The 8,313-nt window shown below is 44.6% G+C and overlaps 1 pseudogene; it reads right to left on the bottom strand.

Annotated features, from left to right (window-relative positions):
• Positions 1 to 3,078: 3,078 nt before the first annotated feature.
• On the bottom strand, positions 3,079 to 8,031 carry LOC148969512 (uncharacterized; annotated as a pseudogene).
• Positions 8,032 to 8,313: the final 282 nt, after the last annotated feature.

Raw genomic sequence — 8,313 nt, forward strand, 5'->3', positions numbered from 1 at the left:
CGGCCATCTTTGCCGCCTTCAGCCATCCGTGCGAGCTACTCTGTCTGGGCCCAGACCACGCAGCTCTCGCTGTTCGTCAGGAGGCTGCGTCCACTGCGAAGAACTCCTGATGTCGACCCTGCAGGATCGACTCGATGTGTTCAACGCTGAAGCTGTCACTCCACCCTCTGCTGGACCATGCAACAAATAGCGCCATTCACGGAGACCTTCTGATGCGAGGCTGAAGGATGCTGAGGTGACAGCTACTCTGTCCTGGCCTTTCTGCTGGAACTCCACACAGAGTTCTCCTAAGTCATGGAATGCACCATTCTCCATGAGACTCCACTCAAGTGTCTCCTCGACGCTCTGTCAAGTGGACGGAGCCGCCGAGAAGGGAAGGAGAAAGGCCCGGATCCAGCTGCCACGGATTTAAGAAGCGATGCTCCAGCTCAGCTGCAGGCCGCTCACGTGATCAAAGCGACGCACTACCCAGCGTTCAGATCAGCCTCCGTCCTCGCAGCAACGCGAGCATGTGAAGTCCTTCCAGCACCAGTAAGAAGGAAAACATGGTTGAGTCCCGCCGCAGCCAGACCGCTGTCGAAATATCTCGCCCTGTCAGTCCCCTTAGAAATAGGTTACTGCAGTGGTCTATTCGGCAGCAAGCAAGCCGGTAATGCTACTCTCTCGCCTGCACACAACCGCCATTTCAACGGCGACCCAGAGAAATCTCAAGGGTATAACATCTGGTTATCCAGCTCACGCCGTTGGTGTAACGCCATAAGTGTAGAGAATGTGCCCACATCTCAGTGTTCACCCCTACTCACAAGCACGATACGCCCATGTCTCTCGCACTCACAGAGCCCACTTTCATAAAGCTGGAAAATGCCACTCAATTGTTATATGTGCCCACAATTCTGTGCTCACGCCTTCTCTCTGTCACACGGCCATACAGCCTCATATCGGTCAGGTTATAAATGTAAGAGTACGTCCCCGCTCACGCTTACTAATAAGCCCCCGGCGCTGCTCGCGCATCACAAAGTTATCACAAAACGTTCCCCATTCAAAGCAATCGGGACGACACATGTGAAACAGCCAGCCATCGTTGTCAGCGAGCCGCCGCATTCCAGCACCGAGGCCGCGTGTGCTGTGCCCATACCTCCGGTTCAGTTTTTCCGAGCCCATGAAGTGCGCCGTTTTGAACCTATAGGCTATTCTGCTGGCCATGAATGTAAGTTAGATGCCCACTCACACTTACTAATAAACAATTCGCCCCAGGTGCCGCTCGCGCATCATCCTGGCTATCCGGCTCACACCGATGGTCTTTTGAGCAGGGACGTGCACAGAGGGGCAGGGGCTCAAGTGAAAAAGAGGGCACTTCTCATAATTACATTTTTTTTTTTACTTTTTTTTTAATTAAAAAAGTATATATATTAACACAACTCTGACTTTTAAAAAAAAAATATTAAAAAGTTAATTAATTTTATCTTCCTCAAACTCACGCAATTGTTTAATTTTCAAAAGATGTCTACAAGAATAAATAATTCGCTTACTAAAAAAAAAAACGTGTGCAAATAGAAAAAAAACCGTGCAAATAAAAAAATAAGATACAATTAGAAAAAAAACACCAAAAAAGTAATAGCTGCATGTTTTGCAAAATACATAAAGTAGAATTTTAAGCTGTAAGCACCAGCACTTCCTTACCAGGTTCGCCACTTATTTGTTTCCCCTGGAAACATTTCCGTTGTAGCCTGTTATTTGCAGCGCGTTTCTGTATTTCGCTGTGTTGTGAACTTTTGCAGCTCGTTTCTGTATTTGGAGCACAAGTGTTGTGAAAAGTGTTTTTAATTTGCAGGGTTTCACCATAAAATCAGGCCAAACGAGAGAGACCTTTTTCCAGATGTGCTAAAATAATGATAAACTGTAATGAAACAGGTAAACTACTACATATATGAGACATGAAATGAATACAAAATACTTTTCCAGGATTTTACATTTACATTTAGTCATTTAGCAGACGCTTTTATCCAAAGCGACTTACAACTGAGGACTAAACCAATCGAGTCAACGCAAAAACAACACAAGTGCTCAAAATACAAAGTTCAGACATTGCACGGGGTAGCATAAGCTAGATAAGCAGGAATTAAAAAAAAAAAGATTTTTTTTTTTAGTTATGTTAAAGGATTTGTTCACTTTTGAAAAAACTTTTGCTGATAATTTACTCACCCCCATGTCATCCAAGATGTCCATGTCTTTCTTTCCTCAGTCGAAAAGAAATTTAGGTTTTTGATGAAAACATTCCAGAATTTTTCTCCATATAATGGACTTCAATGGGAACCGGATGGTTCAAGGTCCAAAAGACAGTTAATAACTGTTTCAGATGCAGCTTCAAATGTCTTTAAACGATATCAGACGATGAATAAGGGTCTTATCATGCGAAACGATCGGTTATTTCAAAACTTATTCCAAAAATGTAACTTTTCTAAGGACAAATGCTAGCCTTGCTCTATTCTGTGAGGCGCGTTTGCAACGTCACGTATTACGTAATTACGTTCAAAAGGTCACGGGCGACGTAGCCGAAAGTACAGAGTCAGAGTGTTTACAAGTTGAACGCATAAGTTGAACGTGCAAACTAGCTCAAACACAGTTTACAAAAAAAGTAATTAAAAGGAAAAACAACGATGTCGGACGATTTTGATTCTGTACTTCCGGCTACGTCGCCCGTGACCTTTTGAACGTAATTACGTATTACGTGACGTTACAAACGCGCCTCAGAGAATATAGCAAGGCTAGCATTTGTCCTTATAAAAGTTACATTTTTGGAATAAGTTTTGAAATAACCGATCGTTTCGCATGATAAGACCCTTATTCATCGTCTGGTGTCGTTTAAAGACATTTGAAGCTGCATCTGAAACTGTTATTAACACTATCTTTTGGACCTTGAACCATCCGGTTCACATTGAAGTCCATTATATGGAGAAAAATCCTGGAATGTTTTCATCAAAAACCTAAATTTCTTTTTGACTGAGGAAAGAAAGACATGGACATCTTGGATGACATGGGGGTGAGTAAATTATCAGCAAAAGTTTTTTCAAAAGTGAACTAATCCTTTAAGTGCTCATGGAAGAGAAGTGTTTTCAGTTGTCTTTTAAATGCTGACAGGTATTCTGCATTCCGGATGAGGGTGGGGAGATCATTTCACCAGCATGGAACCTTGAATGAGAATGTTCTGGAAAGTGATTTTGAGGCTCTCTGTGATGGTACGACGAGCCGTCACTCATTGACTGATCGTAGACTTCTGCTAGGGATGGAGACTTGTAGTAGTGAGTAGAAGTAGGAGGGAGCTGATCCTGTGGCCAATCTGTAGGCAAGTGTAAACACTTTGAACTTGATGCGAAGAGCGAGTGGTAGCCAGTGCAGAGAGATGAACAGAGGAGTGACATGGGCCCTTTTAGGCTCGTTGAAGACCAGACGAGCTGCAGCATTCTGAATCATTTGTTGAGGTTTAATAGCGCATGATGGAGGTCCAGCCAGAAGAGCATTTCAGTAATCAAGCCTAGAGATGACTAGGGCCTGAACGAGAATTGTGTTGCATGCTCAGTTAGGAAAGGACTGATCTTCCTGATGTTGTGCATAGCAAACCTGCATGATCGAGCTGTCTTTGAAATGTGGTCTGTGAAGGTCAGCCGAACATCAAAGGTTACTCCAAGATTTCTGACTGACCTTGATGGGGTGATTGAGGAAGAATCTAGCTGGATAGTGAAGTCGTGCTGTAGAGACGGGTTGGCAGGGAGGACGAGAAGCTCTGTCTTAGCCAGGTTGAGCTGCAGGTGATGTTCCTTCATCCATGCCAAGATATCAGCTAGACAGCTTGAGATTCGTGCAGGTACTGTGGGATCATCTGGCTGAAATGAGAGGTAGAGCTGGGTGTCATCGGCATAGCAATTGCAAGAGAGACCATGTGCCTGTTTGATGGCTCCCAGCGATGTGGTGTGAATGGAGAAGAAGAGTGGACCAAGCACTGAACACTGGGGAACTCCTGTGGTCAGTTGATGTGCTTTGGATACCTTGCCTCTCCATGCGACCCTGAAGGACCTACCTGTGAGATAGGACTCAAATCAGTGGAGGGAAGTTCCAGTGATGCCCAGTGATGAGAGGGTGGACAGAAGGATCTGATGATTCACAGTGTCGAATGCAGCAGACAGATCCAGGAGGATAAGGACTGATGGTTTGGAAGCAGCTTCGGTGACCGACAGCAATGCAGTCTCGGTTGAATGCACTTGCTTGAAGCCTGATTGGTTGAGATCCAGCTGATTGTTCAGGGACAGGAATGATGATCCTTGGTTGAAAGCAACTTGTTCAAGTGTTTTTGCAATGAATGGTTGGAGAGAGACAGGTCTGTAGTTTACTGAGAGTGATGTGTTTAGCGTTGATTTTTTTAAGCAGTGGAGTTACCCGAGCCTGCTTAAATGCTGTAGGGAAAATGCCAGTGTGGAGGGAAGAGTTGATAATGTGTGTGAGAGCCGGAAGAAGTGTGGCAGAGATGGCTTGGAGCAGATGTGATGGGATGGGATCCAGAGGGCAGGTGGTAGGATGAAGGAGAAGAGAAGCTTAGATACTTCTTCCTCGGTTAATGGTGTGAAGGTGAAGAGAGGGTAGTCTGGGTTCCTGTGTGTGTGACGCTGCGAACTGACTGCTGATAGTAGAAGTTTTGTCAATGAAGAAGTTAGCAAAGTCATCAGCAGTTAGCGAGCAGGTGGGTGGTGGTGGAGGTGGACAGAGGAGAGTGTTGAATGTCTTGAACAGTGAACATGTGTTAGAGGTAGGGTTGGGTATCGAGAATCGAGTATCGATTGGAACCGGGACTAACTTTTCCTTTTTCCCGGAATTGTTTAAAAGTTAAAATTTCAATTCCTAGTTTCGATATTCACAGTCCGCCGAGCGGAAGAAGAAACCGCTGAACAACACCAACGAAGAAGCGTCTACCGGAAGTGTTGGCATAACCGCGCGAGTCGAACATGAGTAGCTTACGTCGGCGGTCCAAAGTGTGGCTTCACTTTTCAAAAAATTAACAAAATCTCGGCAAAATTTGTGACAAGTATTTGTGACAGAAGGAGTATTTGCTCCAGAAAGACCGTTGGTTTACTAAGGTTAGCTAAACTTTTTTGACCCTGCCTCTTAAAAGAATCGAAATCGAGAATTGTTAGGAACCGGAATCGAAACAAGGAATCAGAATCGTTCAAATTCAAACGATACCCAACCCTAGTTAGAGGTGCTGTTGATCTTGTTGTGGAAGTATGAAGATTTCACAGCATGAACTTTAGTGGAGAAGGCAGAGAGCAGAGATTGGTTCCTTCTCAGGTCAGATGTGTCTTTTGATTTACGCCATTTCCTCTCCGCTGCCCTGAGTTCAGTCCGGTGTTTATGAAGAACCTCAGATAACCAGGGGTTGGAGGTAGTAACGCGAGCTGCCCTGGTTGAGAGAGGGCAGATGTTGTCTAAAGACGAGGTTAGAATGGAGCATAAAGTATCTGTTGCAATATTCACGTCCAGGGATGAGAAATGCGAGGGCGAGGGAAGAGAGGATGACACAGCAGAGGAAAGATGGGACGGAGAAAGTGTGCGCAGGTTTCGCCTGAAAGTAACAGCAGAGTTTGTGGTGAGTGGGTACTGTAGTAAGTTGTAGATTGAAGGTAATGAAGAAATGATCTGAGACGTTGAGAGGTTTCACTAAGACATTGTCTGTGATGCAATTGCGTGTGTATACCGCTCATCCACCATAACAATGAACACCGGAGTACCACAAGGCTGTGTGTTGAGTGCCTTCCTGTACTCCCTCCTCACCTATGACTGCAGACCTGTCAACTGTTCTAATAACATCATTAAGTTTGCAGATGACACCACGGTGATTGGCCTCATCAAAGACAGCAACGAGGCCGCCTATAGGGAGGAAGTGATTCGTCTGGCTGAGTGGTGCGACACCAACAACCTGCTGCTCAACACTCAGAAGACCAAGGAGCTCATTGTGGACTTCAGGAGGAATGCTAGCCCACACCTACCCGTCTACATCAAGGGGATGGCTGTGGAGCGTGTGAACAGCTTTAAGTTTCTGGGAGTCCACATCTCTGAGGATCTCACCTGGACGACTAACTGTTCCAACCTGGTCAAGAAGGCTCACCAGCGTCTCTTCTTTTTGAGGACTCTGAGAAAGAACCATCTGTCCTCAGACATCCTCGTGAACTTCTACCGTTGTACCATCGAGAGCATCCTGACCAACTCTATAACAGTTTGGTATGGAAGTTGCTCTGCTTCGGACCAGAAGGCGTTCCAGAGGGTGGTGAAAGCCGCTCAGCGGATTACTGGAGCACCACTTCCTTTTATAGAGGACCTCTACAGGAAACGGTGTCTGAAAAGGGCTGGGAAAATTATCAAGGACCCCAGTCACCCAGCACATAGATTCTTCGCCCTCCTGCCCTCTGGAAGGCGCTACCGAAGCCTCCGGACTAAGACCACCAGGTATCGGAACAGCTTCTTTCCTACAGCTGTCAGACTCCTAAATTCTGCCTCTTGACATCCAACCCCCATTAAAACTTATGGATTGAACATCACTACTGTATCCACATATCTCACCAACTTTTAACTGCACTACTGTAAATACTGTATAGACTCCATGCTGTACAATACAATAATTATAGTTTTTACAGCTGTTATTAATATTAACATTTGCATATTGTATATTTATAATTGTCATAGCCTTTATATCTTTTTTTATATTTATTAACCTTTACAAATAAAATGTTCATAGCATGTACATAGCTTGTAATATATTCTTGCTAAAAGCACTTCTGGATAGATGCAATTGCATTTCGTTGCTTGTACTCGTGACATGCAATGACAATAAATTGAATTCTATTCTATTCTATACAACGCATTCTCATCCTTTAGCGTCATATAGAACGCTATATGACAAAATGGCACTATACTACGCACATGGCACCTGTTATCGTTAATATAACACGCGCTGTGATGGTTAGGTTTAGGTGTGGGGTAGGGTAGGGTAGTCTCATATTACGCTAAAGGATTTATGACGCCTGAATATTAACGATAAAGGGTGCCATGTGCGTAGTATAGCACCGTTTTGTCATATAGCGTTCTATGTGACGCTAAAGGATGAGAACGGGCTGGTGTAAACCAGGTCCAGTTGATTGCCTGACATGTGGGTACCTGTGGTGATGAGCCTTTTGAGATCAAAGGAGGCTAGGAGAGAGATGAAGTCTGCCGCGGACGGCTTCTCTAGATGAATGTTGAAGTCGCCAAATACTACAAGTGGGATGTCATCCTCAGGGAAGGAGGAGAGCAGCACATCCAGTTCCTCTACAAAGCTTCCCAGTTGACCTGGGGTGTGATATATGACTACAATGTGGATCTTAATGGGAGTTGTAAGTGTAATAACATGATATTCAAAAGGGTTGTTATTGCATTGAGAAGAGCGAGTTGAATATTTCCAATTGTTAAAAATGAGAAGACCAGTACCCTCACCCCTCCCTGACTGGCGGGGAGTGTGAGAGGAAAATAAATTGTTAGAGAGAGCAGCAGGGGTTGCTGAGTCTTCTGGATGGATCCAGGTCTCAGTCAAGCCCAGGATATTAAGGGTAGAATGAGATGCAAAGGCTGGAATGAAATCAGCTTTCTTGACTGCTGATTGACAATTCCATAGACCCATAGAAAGAGAGAGAGGTGAGTGTAAGGATAAGGGGATAGCGTGCAGATTAGCAGTATTGCGCTGCCTTTTGTGTTTGATGAGAGGTCGATGTCGAGAGACAACAGGAATATATTGAAAGCACATGTTGATTAGGTGAAATAATTAAAAAGATAGGAAAGGAAAGGGGTGAAGTAGATACTTAAGTGCCTTGCAGGTTCTTTGCTAGGTGGAGTCGCGCAGGTAGAGTCGCAGGTCTTTACCCGAGTCGGTCTTCAAACGAGGAGGCTGAACACGAGAGCTGACGCTTTCGTGACAGCGCTCACGCTGCACCATCACAATAAAGAGTTAGGAGATATTAAAGGGTTAGTTCACCCAAAAATGAAAATTAAGTCATTAATTACTCACCCCCATGCTGTACCAACCCCGTAAGACCTTCGTTCGTCTTCGGAACACAAATGAAGATATTTTTGATTAAATTTGAGAGCTGTATAACTACCACATTGGCTCCTAAAGGACTGCCTCTTGACGGCCCAGAAAGTCAATGAAGAAAATGTTTAAATATCCCAAGTGACTACCGTGGCTCAACTATATGTTTATCAAGCGACGCGAATACTTTTTGTGCGAAAAAACAAACA

This window comes from Pimephales promelas, chromosome 22, assembly GCF_988280905.1.
Source record: "Pimephales promelas chromosome 22, fPimPro1.hap1.1, whole genome shotgun sequence".
In the NCBI taxonomy this organism is placed as follows: Eukaryota; Metazoa; Chordata; class Actinopteri; order Cypriniformes; family Leuciscidae; genus Pimephales; species Pimephales promelas.